Consider the following 13,822-nt stretch of genomic DNA (forward strand, 5'->3'; position numbering starts at 1 on the left):
ATGAGAAGGAATCGGGCGGCTCGTGGCCACCGTGGCCCTGGTGGGAGCGGCTCTGGACAGTGATGAGAAGGAATCGGGCGGCTCGTGGCCACCGTGGCCCTGGTGGGAGCGGCTCTGGACAGTGATGAGAAGGAATCGGGCGGCTCGTGGCCACCGTGGCCCTGGTGGGAGCGGCTCTGGACAGTGATGAGAAGGAATCGGGCGGCTCGTGGCCACCGTGGCCCTGGTGGGAGCGGCTCTGGACAGTGATGAGAAGGAATCGGGCGGCTCGTGGCCACCGTGGCCCTGGTGGGAGCGGCTCTGGATAGTGATGAGAAGGAATCAGGCCTCCAGTTTAGAGACTCTGTTCCTGGTGACCCCTGAGCTAAAGGACTAATCAGGGGAATCTGAGTATTTTCCCCGACATGTAAGTCACTGAGGAGGGCGACGGTACGGTCACAGCAGTGCAACGTGCCTTCCTGTCACCTGAGAGGTCACCCAGGGCCTCACCTGGCTGCTTCTTCGAGGCCTCCCTCCCTGGCCAGCCCCAAAGGAAGGTGAGACACTGAGAGGGCAGGGGGAGAACTGGGGGGATGGGGAGGAGTTTGGGGTCAGGCCCTCCCAGAGCTGGTTTTGTGGGAAGTCCAGGTCAGACCACAACCACGTTGTCATGCAAAGAGAGGGCCCAGCAGGGACCAGCCTGGCAGTGCCCTTGTCCCTGTGTATTGGGTGGAAGTGGCGGAGAATTCTATGCTTGAAACCCCAGCGGCCCCAGGGCCGGTGAGTGGGCTGGAGACTTGTATTACTAGCCAGGGAGGCTCCATGTGGCTCTGTTTAGAGTTTCAGTAAGAGTCGGCTCTGCCTGTTCGGTTTGTTTGTTTGTCAATGAAGATTGCTTCTTCCTTTCGAGTCTTTAGAGGAAGAATCACGAAGAGCCTGGGGCTGGCTGGAATTTTCTCCTGAGCAGCCGTCCAGCGTCCCCTGGCCGTGTGCAGCATCTCAGTGTGCGAAGCCTTCTGTATACCTCCCTGGAATGTGGTTTTTATTTTGTAACAAAGCAAATCTATCCCTGTTGGTTTTCCTTTAACAAATAAATATTGGCTCCAACACATGTCAGAGAAAGTCTACAACAATAAACCCAAGTATCTGTGATTCATGAAGGGAAAATGATCCTCCCCACTCCTCCCCTCCCAAAACATAGGTCTCGAGATGGGATTTTCAGCCACGGACCCCTCCAGACCCTGGGTGGGTTTCTGTACTTTTGGGTGGTTGAGTTTTTTTCTGTGGCCTGGGGAGGCCCCATCCTGGAGTCCTTTATCTGCTGTTTCCCACACGTCAAGTGGGGCTAGAATCCAATAATGGGAGAGATGGCCCCGCTGTGCTCTAAGGAAGGGCCCTGTGCAGAGCTGGTACCTACTGTCACATCTGTGTTTTAAAAAATACAAGGCCAGCGTGTTGATTCTCCCAGGAGCCTTATGGTATCAGCCAGCCCCTGGGCACTGTGGGGCTGGGGTAGCCCTTCCAAGTAGCTCCCATAAGAGCTGGGGCCTTACGGACCTTTACATACCGTATCCTTTCCTATTGGCTTATTTGGGGGAGGCAAACCTTTATCACTCTCCTCAGGTTCTGTTCCTGAGGCCTGAAATTAAACTGACCAAAGACAGATTTGCAGCAGAAAAGATAGCAGAAAATTAAATTTACATTTGAATGTTACATGCACGGAAGCTTCACAGACAGGAAGCCAAAACCCAAAGAAGGGGTGAGACACAGGGACTTATATACCATTTTAACAAAGGGTGATAAATTGTGGAGAAGTCACTGGACAAGGGGGAAAAGGGGGTTTGGACTCCCGGGGCGGTAGATCGTTGGAGGTGATTAAAAAGTGTATGTGAGGCAGGGGTTGTATGGTAGGGGCATTTTTGTAGTTAAGAGCCATCTCCTCTGCCTGGTACTGGAAAGGGGAATGCCTTTTCCCAGAGAAATGTGTGCCCTGCTTTTAGGCAGAAAGAGGAGGGCAGAGAGCTCTCCCTGAATCTGTAGCTTCTGAATTGCCTTCAACTCAAAATAATTCTTATGCAAAACGGGCATATTTTTGGGTCATGGATTACAATCCCCTTCGCCAAGGGCTGTTCCCAGAGGGGGTGCAGTTGAACAAGGCAGCTGCCAGCATGCCCAGCAGCCGGGTCCCCAGGGATCTGGGTAGGGCCCCCTGACCTCCACCACCAAGACCTCCCAGGCTGACCAGAGTCATCCCTCGAAGCTGACACCCCATTGGCCAATGCCAGTTTCATCGGCTTCACCATCGAGAGGTTTTTTTTCAAGGAAAACATTTGCCTGAACAAGAATGCAGGATTGCACCGCAGCCTTTGCTGAAGGCAGAAGTGGCTTCTGGTCGGATCTCACACGCCCTCCCTCCACTGCAAAGCATGGCCAATTCCCCAGGGGCTGGCTTCCCGCTCTCATTCCACTGATGTCACAGGAGCTCTGAGTTTGGTTCTTGCAACATCTGAGTTTGTTTTATGGCAGCCATGGGTTCCCAGGGCAAAGCTCCCACAGAAACTCAGCCCAGGTCCAATTAATGGAGCGTGTTCCCCCTTCTCTCCAGCTGCTGCAGAAGCCCCCACCCAGCAGAGAACCAATCTTGCTGGGGAGCCGGGGCTCCCAACAGGGACCCCCAGAGACACTGGCAGACAGGTGAGCTGGCACTCAGGGCCACACGGGCAGCTGAATGGTGTCCCTGGGCAGGGTCTGCTCATCCCTGTGGGTGGTGGGGGCTTGTCAGAGTCACAGGGACTGAAGCTGGGGGAAGTGGCTCGGCAGTGGCTGGCTGGGCCTTCCAAAAGACCCCTGGCTGCCATGAGGATGCAGCATCGGAGACCAGCCACCTCCAGGCCACCTCCAGGCTATCATCTGTAGGCCACGTCCAGGCCATCTCTAGGCCATCATCTCCAGGCCACCTCCAGGCAGGATGCCCAGTCGTCTCTGTGCTTTACTCTACTCTTCCTCTCCTGTCTCTGGCGTGGTCTGCAAGGGCCTCTTCCCCACTGCCTCTTTCTCTGGTCTTCAGATATATCATCTAAAAGTCCCAGGGAGGATTGCTTGGTGATGTGAAACCTCCCTGGCATGTTCACCGCTGGGCTGTTAACCTGGGAGTTCCCATCTTGGGCTTAGGTGCCTGGAGGCTATGAATGGAGCTGAGCTGTGAGCCAGGCTCCCCTTGGGGGCATCAGGGTGGAGAGGAAGGGATATGGGCATGGGGCAGTTCGGATGGAGAGGGCAGGGGTGGGGAGGAGGCAGGGAAGGGGCAGGGGGGAGGCAGGGGAGGGGGAAGGATGGAGGGGGCAGGGGAGGGGCAGGGGTGGGGGGGCAGGGGAGAGGGAGGGGCAGGGGAAGGCAGGGGTGGGGGGGGGGCAGGGGAGAGGGAGGGGCAGGGGAGAGGCAGGGGTTGAAGGGGAGGCAGGGGAGTGCAGGGGAGGGGCAGGAGAGGGGAGGAGGCAGGGGAGGGGCAGGGGTTGAGGGGGAGGCAGGGGAGGGCAGGGAAGGGGCAAGGGTGGGAGAGGAGGCAGGGGAGGTGCAGAGGTGGGGAGGGGCAGGGTGGGGAGGAGGTAGGGGAGGGATAGGGGTGGGGTAGGGAGGAGGCAGGGGAGGGCAGGGGTGGGGAGGATGCAGGGGAGGGGGAAGGATGGGGAGGGACAGGGGAGGGGCAGGGGTGGGGGGAGGGGCAGGGGAGAGGCAGGGGTTGAGGGGGAGGCAGGGTAGGGCAGAGGAGGGGCAGGGGTGGGGAGGGGCAGGAGGAGGTAGGGGAAGGGTAGGGGTGGGGTAGAGGCAGGGGAGGGCAAGGGTGGGGAGGAGGCAGGGAAGGGCAGGGGAGGAGGCAGGGAAGGACAGGGGAGGGGCAAGGGTAAGGAGGGGCAGGGGTGTGGAGGAGGCAGGGGAGGAGCAGGAGTCGGGAGGGGCAGGGGTGGGGGTAGCACTGCAGAAGGGTGGTGTTCATGTGTGGGTGTCTGTTTCTGTTCCCTCTGGCAGAGCTCCTGGTGTGGGCTGTGTGGGTCCCTCTGGGCAGCGTCCACCTCCAGGGCTTCCCTCTGCTTTGGATAGTGCTTGGACACGGTGGAGGGGAAGGCCCTGCCCTTAAGCCAGTGGCAACATCCTCCTGGTTCCTCAAATTCCCCCTGGAACTGCCTGATCCAGTCCCCCTTCCCTGTGAGGGCTGATTGGACCCGAGACAGCAGGGAGCTTGTCTTCCACCCTGGGAGGGACTCTCTGCAGGAGGCACCGACGCCTGCACTGGGCTGACGGTCACCCCCATCCCAGGGGCGTCCAGCCCCCAGGCTCTGCAGCACCTGGCTGTGGCTCGGCCCTGCCTCCTCGGGTCTTGGTGGGCTTCTCTGTCTTTGATCATGGCACAGTGTGGCAACCCCACCTTGAGCTCTCCCCACATTAAGAGGGACCCCATGGGGAGGGGCTCACAGCCAAACCCGGCTCAAGGGCTGTGCCCCAGGGCTGGTCTCGGTTGGGTGGAAGAAATAAGCAGGAGTTTCTGAGGAGGCTGGCCCATCTCAGCCCCTGCTGCTGATCCTGGCCTTCAGGCCAAGAGCTCCATGGCCGAGGGGCAGTTCTTATTTAGGGATCACCCAGGGTTTCTGGGCGTTACCGTCAGAGTCTGAATTTGAAAAGGATGATGGCAGGGGGCTGGCAGGGTATCACTGCTGGTCTCTTTTTTTCTTTTTTTTTTTTTTTGAGATGGAGTCTCGCTCTGTTGCCCAGACTGGAGTGCAGTGGCCGGATCTCAGCTCACTGCAAGCTCCGCCTCCCGGGTTTACGCTATTCTCCTGCCTCAGCCTCCCGAGTAGCTGGGACTACAGGCGCCGCCACCTCGCCCGGCTAGTTTTTTGTATTTTTTAGTAGAGACGGGGTTTCACCAGGTTAGCCAGGATGGTCTCGATCTCCTGACCTCTTGATCCGCCCGTCTCGGCCTCCCAAAGTGCTGGGATTACAGGCTTGAGCCACTGCACCCAGCCATCACTGCTGGTCTCAGGTGAGGCAAGTGATGGCATTTCTCCGCTGACCAGCTTGGACGTGTGATCTCGGAGGTGTCCATGGGACAGGAGTGCCCATCTACCACATTCTCAATGGAACATGGTGGTGGCCCAAAGCAGCTCCAGAGGCGACTGTTAGGTCAGCCCCTGGCCCTGCTCCAAAGCGGGTGTGAGCTGGGGGTGAGGGATCTTACTTCTATGTAGAATGGGGTGTTTCACACCTCCTGAGGGTGTTAAGAGGATAAGGTGCACAGAGCAGCTTCTGCGCCCAGTCAGTCTGAATGAGTGTTAAGTATTCATGTGCTCCCTGATGCCCCCTGGCCCGCGGCAGGTAGTGGTGGGTGGGCCTGTCACTGACAGTGAGTCTGGTGCATAGACTGTAGTGACGGCTAACACCCCCACTCTCTGGGTCCCACCTTTGCTGTGTGACGTGGGATACCACAGGCTCCAGTAATGACCCAGCCACGTGACTGTCTTTGGCCAAAGGGATGTCAACAAACATGGCCCAGGCCCAGGCTTCAGGAGTGAGGCTGTGTGGCTGGACTTGTTCCCTCTGGTGCCTCTACTGCCACCATTAGACCATGCCTGGGCTAGTCTGATGGAGGAAGGAGGTGTGCGTGCACTGGTGCTGAGTCACCCGCAGCCAACCCCAGTGTGCGAGCTCGCCCAGACAAGTTCAAGACAAATACAGAGAAAAATACACCTACACATATCAGTCAGATTGCTGAAAACTAAAGACAAAGACAAAATTTTAAAAGCTGACAAAAGGCAACTGCTTTCAAAGGAAAGCAGAACTTACAGCTAACTTTCCCAAGGAGACAATGGAAGCCGGGAGACAATGGAATGAGATCGTTAAAAAGTTTAGAGAGAAATCGCAGCTGTCTCCTGGTGTGCAGAGTGGGTTGGTCCCAGGACCTCCTGGAGATGCCAAAATCTGCAGATGCTCAAGTCCGTGCTGCAAAATGGTACAGTGTTTGCATGTCACCTCTACACACTCTCCCATACACTTCAGATCGTCTCTGTGTTACTTACAATACCTGACGTGCTGTAAATGCTATGTAAAGAGTCAGTATACTGCGTTGTTGAGGGAATCATAGCAAGAAAAAATCTGCATATGTTCAGTACAGATGCAATTTCTGTTCCCAATATTTTTAATTAGTGATTGGTTGAACCCATGGAGATGGAGGGCCGGCTGTAAGTTCCAACCAAGGGTGTTTTGAGGGTTAAATTAATTTATTTAAATTTGTATTCTGAGATCATTTTAGACCTTCTACACAAGAAGCATCATGAAAACAGTCCAAGAGTCCACATATTCACTGAGCTTCCCCATTGTTAATGTATTACATAGCCATGACACAATTATCAAAACTAAAAAGTTGTTGGTACGTTACTATCAAAGAACCAACAGGCTCTAGCAGCACTTCACCTGTTCTTCACTAACATCTTGTTCTGTTCCAGGATCCCATCATGCTTCTCCTGTCAAATCTCCTCATCTCCTCACATCTGGGACCGTTTCTCCCTGCGTCCTGGCCTTTCACGACCTGGACACTCTTGAAGAGGATTGCCAACGATGTTGGAGAGTGACCTGTGGTGGGGGTTTGTCTGAGGCTTACTCACAACTGCAGTGGGTTATGGACTTGTGGAGAGAAAACCACATACACGAGTTCCCTTTCATGACATCGTATCAGGGTGCAGGGTATTGCCCTGACTTGCCACTGTGATGTCACCTTTGATCACTTGGGCATTTTCCCCCTTTCTTGCTCAATTCATGGAAATTGAGTCACTAAATTCAGTCCACACTCAAGGGGAGTGACATTAAGCTCCGTCTCCTAGAAACAGGGAGATAAATGAGGGTGAGGGCTCATGCTACAGTCACTGCAATAATTACTATGTTGAGTTACCTAAATATCCTGTTTTTCCTTAAAATTCTGTCCACAAATGTTAGCATTTGTGGTGACAGCAGCGATTACTACTGTAATGTCATAACAATGATTTTCTATTTCCCTTATTCCTTCTACATTTATCCGTTGGAATTTTTTTGTAGTTAAGAGTTGCCCCTTCTTATGAATTTACATATTCAATCATTAATCAAATCCATGTGGACTCCTGGGTATTCATTTTTCCTTTGGGCTTTAAGTCAATAATATTGTAATTTATGTCATTGCTCAGTAACCAACTATCTTATATCGAGGAAAAATACCCTGTAAAAATGAAGTCAAAATACAAGCATTTCAGACACAGGAAAATAGAAAGTGTTCACTTCCAACCAGGGGCACTGGAAGGCATTCCCAGGGGGCTGCTCTGATGAGGGGCGGCCGTGGCCCACAGAACACAGCACAGAGAGGGGGCGTGGAGGCCTTGGGGGGTAGGGACCACCAGAGTCACAGGACATCAGCGTCACATGACAGGCCTCACGGTTTAGAAGCAGGGGGTTAGCACTCATGGAAACCACAGCAGAAGGTGTAGGAGGGAGATGCATTCATCTTCTGTGGCTGCGTAGAAATCACTGTGAGTTTAGCAGCTTGAGGACACACACCTGCACTCACGGACGGCTTCCGGTGTCAGAAGTCTGGGGGCTCCGCTGGATTTGCTGCTCAGGGTCTCTCGGCCAGAGTCCAGGCGCTGGCCGGCTGGGCTCCGAGCGGGAGGCCTGGGAGAGGACCCGCTACTGAGCCCATTACTGTTGTCGGCAGAATTCAGCTTTTTGCAGTTGTGAACCCAGGGCCCCCTCTCCCTCCTGGCTGTCAGCTGGAGCTTCCGCTGCTGAAGGCCCCACATTCCTCATCATCCTCCCCTTCATCTCCAAGCCAGTGAATCGCTGCAGCACAGGCCGGGGAACGTTCTCTGCCCTCGAAGACCCATGTGCTCAGACTGGGCCCGTCTAGATGATCTCTGTATCATAAGTCCACAACCCTCATTAAAGTCTCTTTTCTACTGTGTAATATGTAACATAACATACTCATGGGGTCTAGGGATTCGAACAAACACATCTTTGGGGGAGGGGTCATTCTATCTGTCACTGGGAATCATGGAATTAAAGAGTTCAAAGGTCCTGGTGTTGTCTGGGGAGAGGTAAAAAACTAACTTCCATTAGATTCTTAAAAATCAAAGATGCATATTGTAATTTCTGAAGTCACCACTAATAGACCCCTAAAAGAATCTGTAGCAAGCTAGCGAATAGAAGGAGAGTATAAAATAATAGTTAATAAAGCAAAAAAAGAAGATAATAAAGGAGAAGAAAAGGCAGAAGGAACAGGAAGAGAAGCCACCTGCAGGATGACCGTGGAAACCCCACATATTTTCAAGATTACATCAATGGCAAATGAACAAATACTCAAAGTCAAATATTGTCAGCATTGGTTTAGAAAAGGCAGCAACATCCAGTAACATTCTGCCTATGGAGGATCCATCTACATATACACGGAAAAATGGCAAGTAAAGGAATGCAAAAATACATCATTTAAACACTAAGAAGAAGAAAGCTACTACAGTTGCCGTGATGCAAAGTAGCTGAGAAGCCAGCGATGACCGTGGTTCAGCAGCACGGTCTTGGAGATAGAGTCTCGCTCTGTCACCCAGGCTGGAGTGCAGTGGTGCGATCTCGGCTTAGTGCAACCTCCACCTCCTGGATTCAAGCGATTCTCCTGCCTCAGCCTCCCGAGTAGCTGGGATTAGAGGTGCTCGCCACCACGCCCCACTAATTTTTGTATTTTTAGTAGAGACGAGGTTTCGCCATGTTGGCCAGGCTGGCCTCAAATTCCTGACCTCAGGTGATCCGCCCGCCTCGGCCTCCCAAAGTGCTAGGATTACAGGCGTGAGGCATCGTGCCCGGCCGGGAAGGCCTTTCGGTAAGCGGTGCTGTGTGGGTGGGAGGGCTTTTCAGTGAGCCGTGCTGCATGGATGGGATCTCTAACCAGGGGAAATGATCCCGTTCTCACCTCCCATCATTCTGAAGTATCAGTTCCATTATTGCTCTCAAGATAGAATAACAGAGATTTTAGAATGTGACATAAGGAAATATATAATCATGATATTTTACAGAGCCCAGAAGTGTGTATCATAAGGACTACATGAAGTTTAAGGACTTCTGTTATCAAAAGACACTGCAAAGACTGAAAAGCCACACGGTGAGAGGTGCTACAGCACGTGTCATTTCTTAGGGTTCATGGAGGGCTTGTGTCGAGAATGTACGAAGAACTCTGAAGAATCACTGAGAATAAAGCGCCTGCCTGGCAGAGGCGTGGACAGACCGAGGCGTGTCGCGATGGGGGGTGTCCGGTGACCACGTGGGAGGGGCCCAACCTCACCCATCGTCCGGGAGGTGCAGACCAAACCCTGAGATGCCGTCCTACCCCAGAGAGGCCAACATTTCAAAGATGGACAGTTCCAGGCGGTGGGCAGAGTGCCACGGCCGGCGTGGAAAACGGTGGCCGGCATCCACTCCTGTCTGACGTTTCTTACCTGGGACCCGGCAGTTCCAGGCCTCAGTGTGCGTTCTGGGCAGGAAGCACCTACTCATGTTCACCCAAAGGCGTGAGGTTGTTTACAGCAGCATTATTCCCAACACCCCTGAACTGGAAAGAGCTCAGATGACCGCTGGCAGTGGGGTGGGGGTGGAACATCCACAAAATAGAACTCGGGGCGGCCACGAGACCAGCTCCTGGACGCGCAGCCACATGGCTGCACCTCACACCCGGGAAGCACCTGTCGGGAGGCGCTGTCCTTCCCAGGCTCCTGCAAGCGTGGGGTGGGCACCTGGGATGAAGGGCGTCCTTCGTGCCGTGGCTCACTGCGGGTGTACTGCAGCCCTTCTCCTGGGTCCCTGGCCATGAGGTTCCATCCCCATGGTGCCTCGACGTCCCAGCAGACTCAGCGTCCTTCCCTTGCTTGCTCCACCTCCAAACCTTCCTCCCGCTCTGTGTCCCACAGGCTGCCCGGCAGGAGAGCTACAGGGTGGCCCGTGAGGAGCTGAGGACACACACTGTCCTCCCTGTACAGAATAAGGACAGAATCTCCCTCTTCTCTTTTCTTTAAGGTTATTCTCTGTCCTTTTCAAATGTATGTAAATCTGCTTTCTAGCTAAGGACGCCTCTGCCCAGGCTCACAACTCAGGAACGTTTGCTTGGGAGGGCAGCACCTCAGAGGAGCGGGCCTCACTTGCCAAACTGCAAACCCCACGGAAGGCACAGGTGCGCAGCGCGCACTCGGCTGTAAGGAGTGAGGTTTCTGTCTCCGCGATGCCTTCAGTGGGCTGCCCCGGCCACACCTCGCATCCTGGCTTACTCGGTAATAGAATTGCTTTTTCTCTTCCACCTTTCTGGAGAGGTTTTCCGGGTTGGAAAATACGTTGTGTTAGATTCTGTTTCCCCAGCAGACCCCTGCCAGGAGATGACAGCCGGGCGGAGAGCGGGCTCGAGGGCCTCTCCTGGGTCCTGGGAGCCGTTCGCTCCAGCCTGGGTACTGTGCCCATCCCAACTGCGTGTGGGTCGCTCTGTGCTAAACTCCCCTCCACTCCCAGGTTGGTGTCTCCCTCAGTCAGGCTCCGACCCGCCCTGGGAAGGAGCGTCTGCCTTGTCAGAGCCAGTTGCCGTGTGGGGGCTGCACTTGCTCCCGGCGGTCAAGGCCACACCAAGTGTCAGGAGTTCCAGGCCCTGCAGCAGCTGAACCTCTTCCCGCCGCTGCCGCACACGCTCTGCTAGACAAGACCTCACTGGCTCACAAGCCACGCCCAGGGGCCGACCACGGGATCCCGGGGACAAGGACTTCGCCATGTGCCTTGTAACTGAGGACACAAACTTTTCTTTCTCTCTCCAAATGCTCTTTGCACAGTGCATGGCGGGTCAGCAATGTAGCCTGGGTTAGCTCTGCCCCGTGTGGGACGGACAGGCCGGGCACAGCCTCCAGGATGCCTGGTCACCCTGCTGGAGCTCCAGGCGACACCCAGCCTTGTCTCCTCAGCCACGCTGGCCATGCCTGGACATTCATCAGACCCTCCCCCTCAGGGACCCCCAGGAGTACCTTCCCCAGGGGTCCTTCACTTCCCCAGCCCTTGTGCAGTCGTCAGGGACCGTACATGACGGTTATGGAGGAGTGTTCACCGGCAGAGGCAGAGAGGAGAGGAATCTGCAGAGACAGAAGGGGCCAACCCACAGCCCAGCCTTGGCAGCCGGCAGTGGGAGATGAGCTCACGTGTATGTGTATCTGGAATGAGCGGCTGGGGCCGGATGCCCAGGTGCAGAGGTCGGGGAAAGGCTGGTGTGGGAGGCACCATGCTGCACCGGCTGGAAGTGGCCCCCGGAGGCTTCACAGCTGCCTCGGTGGGCATAGGATTCCCACGGAACTGGGACGGGGGCACGGGGCCAGGCTGGTTGCTGGTCTCCAGGGCCAGGAGGACCAGGCCTGGGGGCCCCACCCCAAGTCCAGTTGCAGTGAGGGCTGCGTCCCTCCCCCGCCAGCTGGGCCTGAGTCACCTCCGTGGCTGCTCTGTTCCCAGGCCCCACTGACCCGCCAGAGCCTGGAGGGCCGCCAACTGCATGCAACCTCCCTTCTCCAGACTCCAGTTCCTCTCCCCAGCACCTTCTGTTCTCCTTCACCCCACAGGTCCAAGTCTGAACCCCGAGGACCCGCGAGGTGGCCGGGAAGACAGGGCTAGTTGGAGGGGGTTGGACTCTCACTCCTCTGTTTAATTCTGTGTGAACTTTCCACAATGGGCTGGAAGCGCATCTGAGCCCATGCTGACCTCTGGGCAACCCTTGGCCTGAGGGTCCTTCGCTGCCAGAAGGAAGTTGTGCCACCGCCACCCCCGTAGGGCTGTTCCCCTCACCGGGCCACCCAGCGGGGGCACCTCCCTGGCAGCAGCTCACACACCTCCTCTCATACGTGCTAATACTGCAGCCTCGCATCTCAGAGGGGCCGAGCGCACACCACCACCTGCCCCGATGCTGACCCGGAGGCCCCAGGAGTGGCCCAGGCAGAGAGGACTTGAGCTGAGTCCCGTGCAGCCCCCTTGCCCCAGAGACCCTTCCTTCAGTGATTCTTTTTTTTAGATGGAGTCTTGCTGTTGTCACCCAGGCTGGAGTGCAATGGCATGATCTCGGCTCACTGCAACCTCCGCCTCCCGGGTTCAAGTGATTCTCCTGCCTCAGCTTCCTGAGTAGCTGGGATTACAGGTGCCCGCCGCCATGCCCAGCTAATTTTTGTATTTTTTCAGTAGAGATGGGGTTTCGCCATGTTGGCCAGGCTGGTCTCGAACTCCTGACCTCGTGATCCGCCCACCTCGGCCTCCCAAAGTGCTGAGATTACAGGCGTGAGCCACCGTGCCCAGCCCCTTCAGTGTTTCTTCTATAGCCAAGCTGCTGGTGCCGGGGAAACCAAGGCACCTGGAACCCTGATTTCTGACGTGAGGGATAGAACTCCTGATGTCATAGGAAGACACTGGCTCGAGGGAGCCGACAGCGCCTGGTTTAGGAAGACACAGGCTCATGAGTGCGGACACTGCCTGGTTTATAGAGGAATGTCATGAGGAATGTGGTGAGGAATGTCACATTCCCGCACCTCCTTGGGCTCCGAACTCTGAGAATCTGTGAAAATCCCCCAAAGGCCATTCAAGATAAAAGGAACTGAAAAGGCCACCCCCTCCCAGTCCCCATCACATCAAAGCACAGATGGGAATTAGATTCCAGGCCAGCAGACGGTGGGAGGTCCTCCTCTCTCCACCCCGTGCTCAGAGGTACTTTGTGGGTCCAGTGACAACTGGCTGGTTCCACTGTAGCCCCTGACAGCCACACCTGGAGTCAGATGCACAAGTCACAGCTGCCTTTGGCTCCTGCCATTAGTCCCTCAGGGCCCCTTTCAGAGCAATCCAGTCTCTCCTGGAGGAACTCCTGGTCTCTGCTGGGTGAACACCTCCAGGGATGAATTCCGGGTTTCTCTCCTCTCAGGGGTCCCCGCCCTGGGGCCTCTCCAGGCTTCTCTGCAACTCAAACAGGGTTTCTCCTGGGGAGTGAGAGCTGGGCCCACACCTTGCCTCTTCCCCTCCCAAGGCCTGGTGCAAACCGTGTGCTCCTCCAGGACTGGGAACCCAGAAATCCTTTCAGTGCGGCTGGCTCTGGCAGACCAAGGATTGGCCACTCACTATGGCGTGGCGACACTGTGCCAATCAGGCTCCTCGGGCTTGACAGGGAGGACCTAGGTTGAAGGAGGCCCCCTTTGCTCCAGCCAGGACCTGGCCCAACTCCAGAGGCCGCAGCCTCAGCCTCCAGGGGCAGAGGTCTGTGGGGTGCCAGAAATCGCCTGGCAGCATTACGCATCCGGCACTCCTGGGACCCCAGAGAGTAGGAGGGGAGGGAGGGCAACAGTGCGGCCCTGCTGTGGGGATGCTGGCAAGCCCCCTCCGCTCTTCCCACCCACAGCCTCGTCCTCCACCATCCCGTCTCCAGGCTTCTGGAATCAGCTGGCTGGGATCGCTGCCTCGTGTTTTCAGGAGAAAAAGCAAACCTGACCATTCACAGACAGGGCAAGTCAGCCTCGTCCGGCCCCGCGTCCCGGTCGGGGAATTCCAGTCCACGCTGGCTCCACCCGGCCCAATCTCTTAGGGCAGCACCCACAGGATCACAGCTTCTCCGAGAGGCAAAGCTCAGCTTCAAAGGGGGAGCTCTGGAAGAACAGTTTCCTGGGTCCCAGGCCCTACCCCTTTTTCAAACACCCCTTTGCTCTCTGATGCAGCTCCAGCCCCCGCCCCTGGCGACTCCCCCTGGCCTCCTGGTGCTTGCCCCAGGCCCTGGCCCGGGCTGAGCTCACAGGCT

The sequence above is a fragment of the Macaca thibetana genome, chromosome 3 (genome assembly GCF_024542745.1).
Source record: "Macaca thibetana thibetana isolate TM-01 chromosome 3, ASM2454274v1, whole genome shotgun sequence".
Lineage (NCBI taxonomy): Eukaryota > Metazoa > Chordata > Mammalia > Primates > Cercopithecidae > Macaca > Macaca thibetana.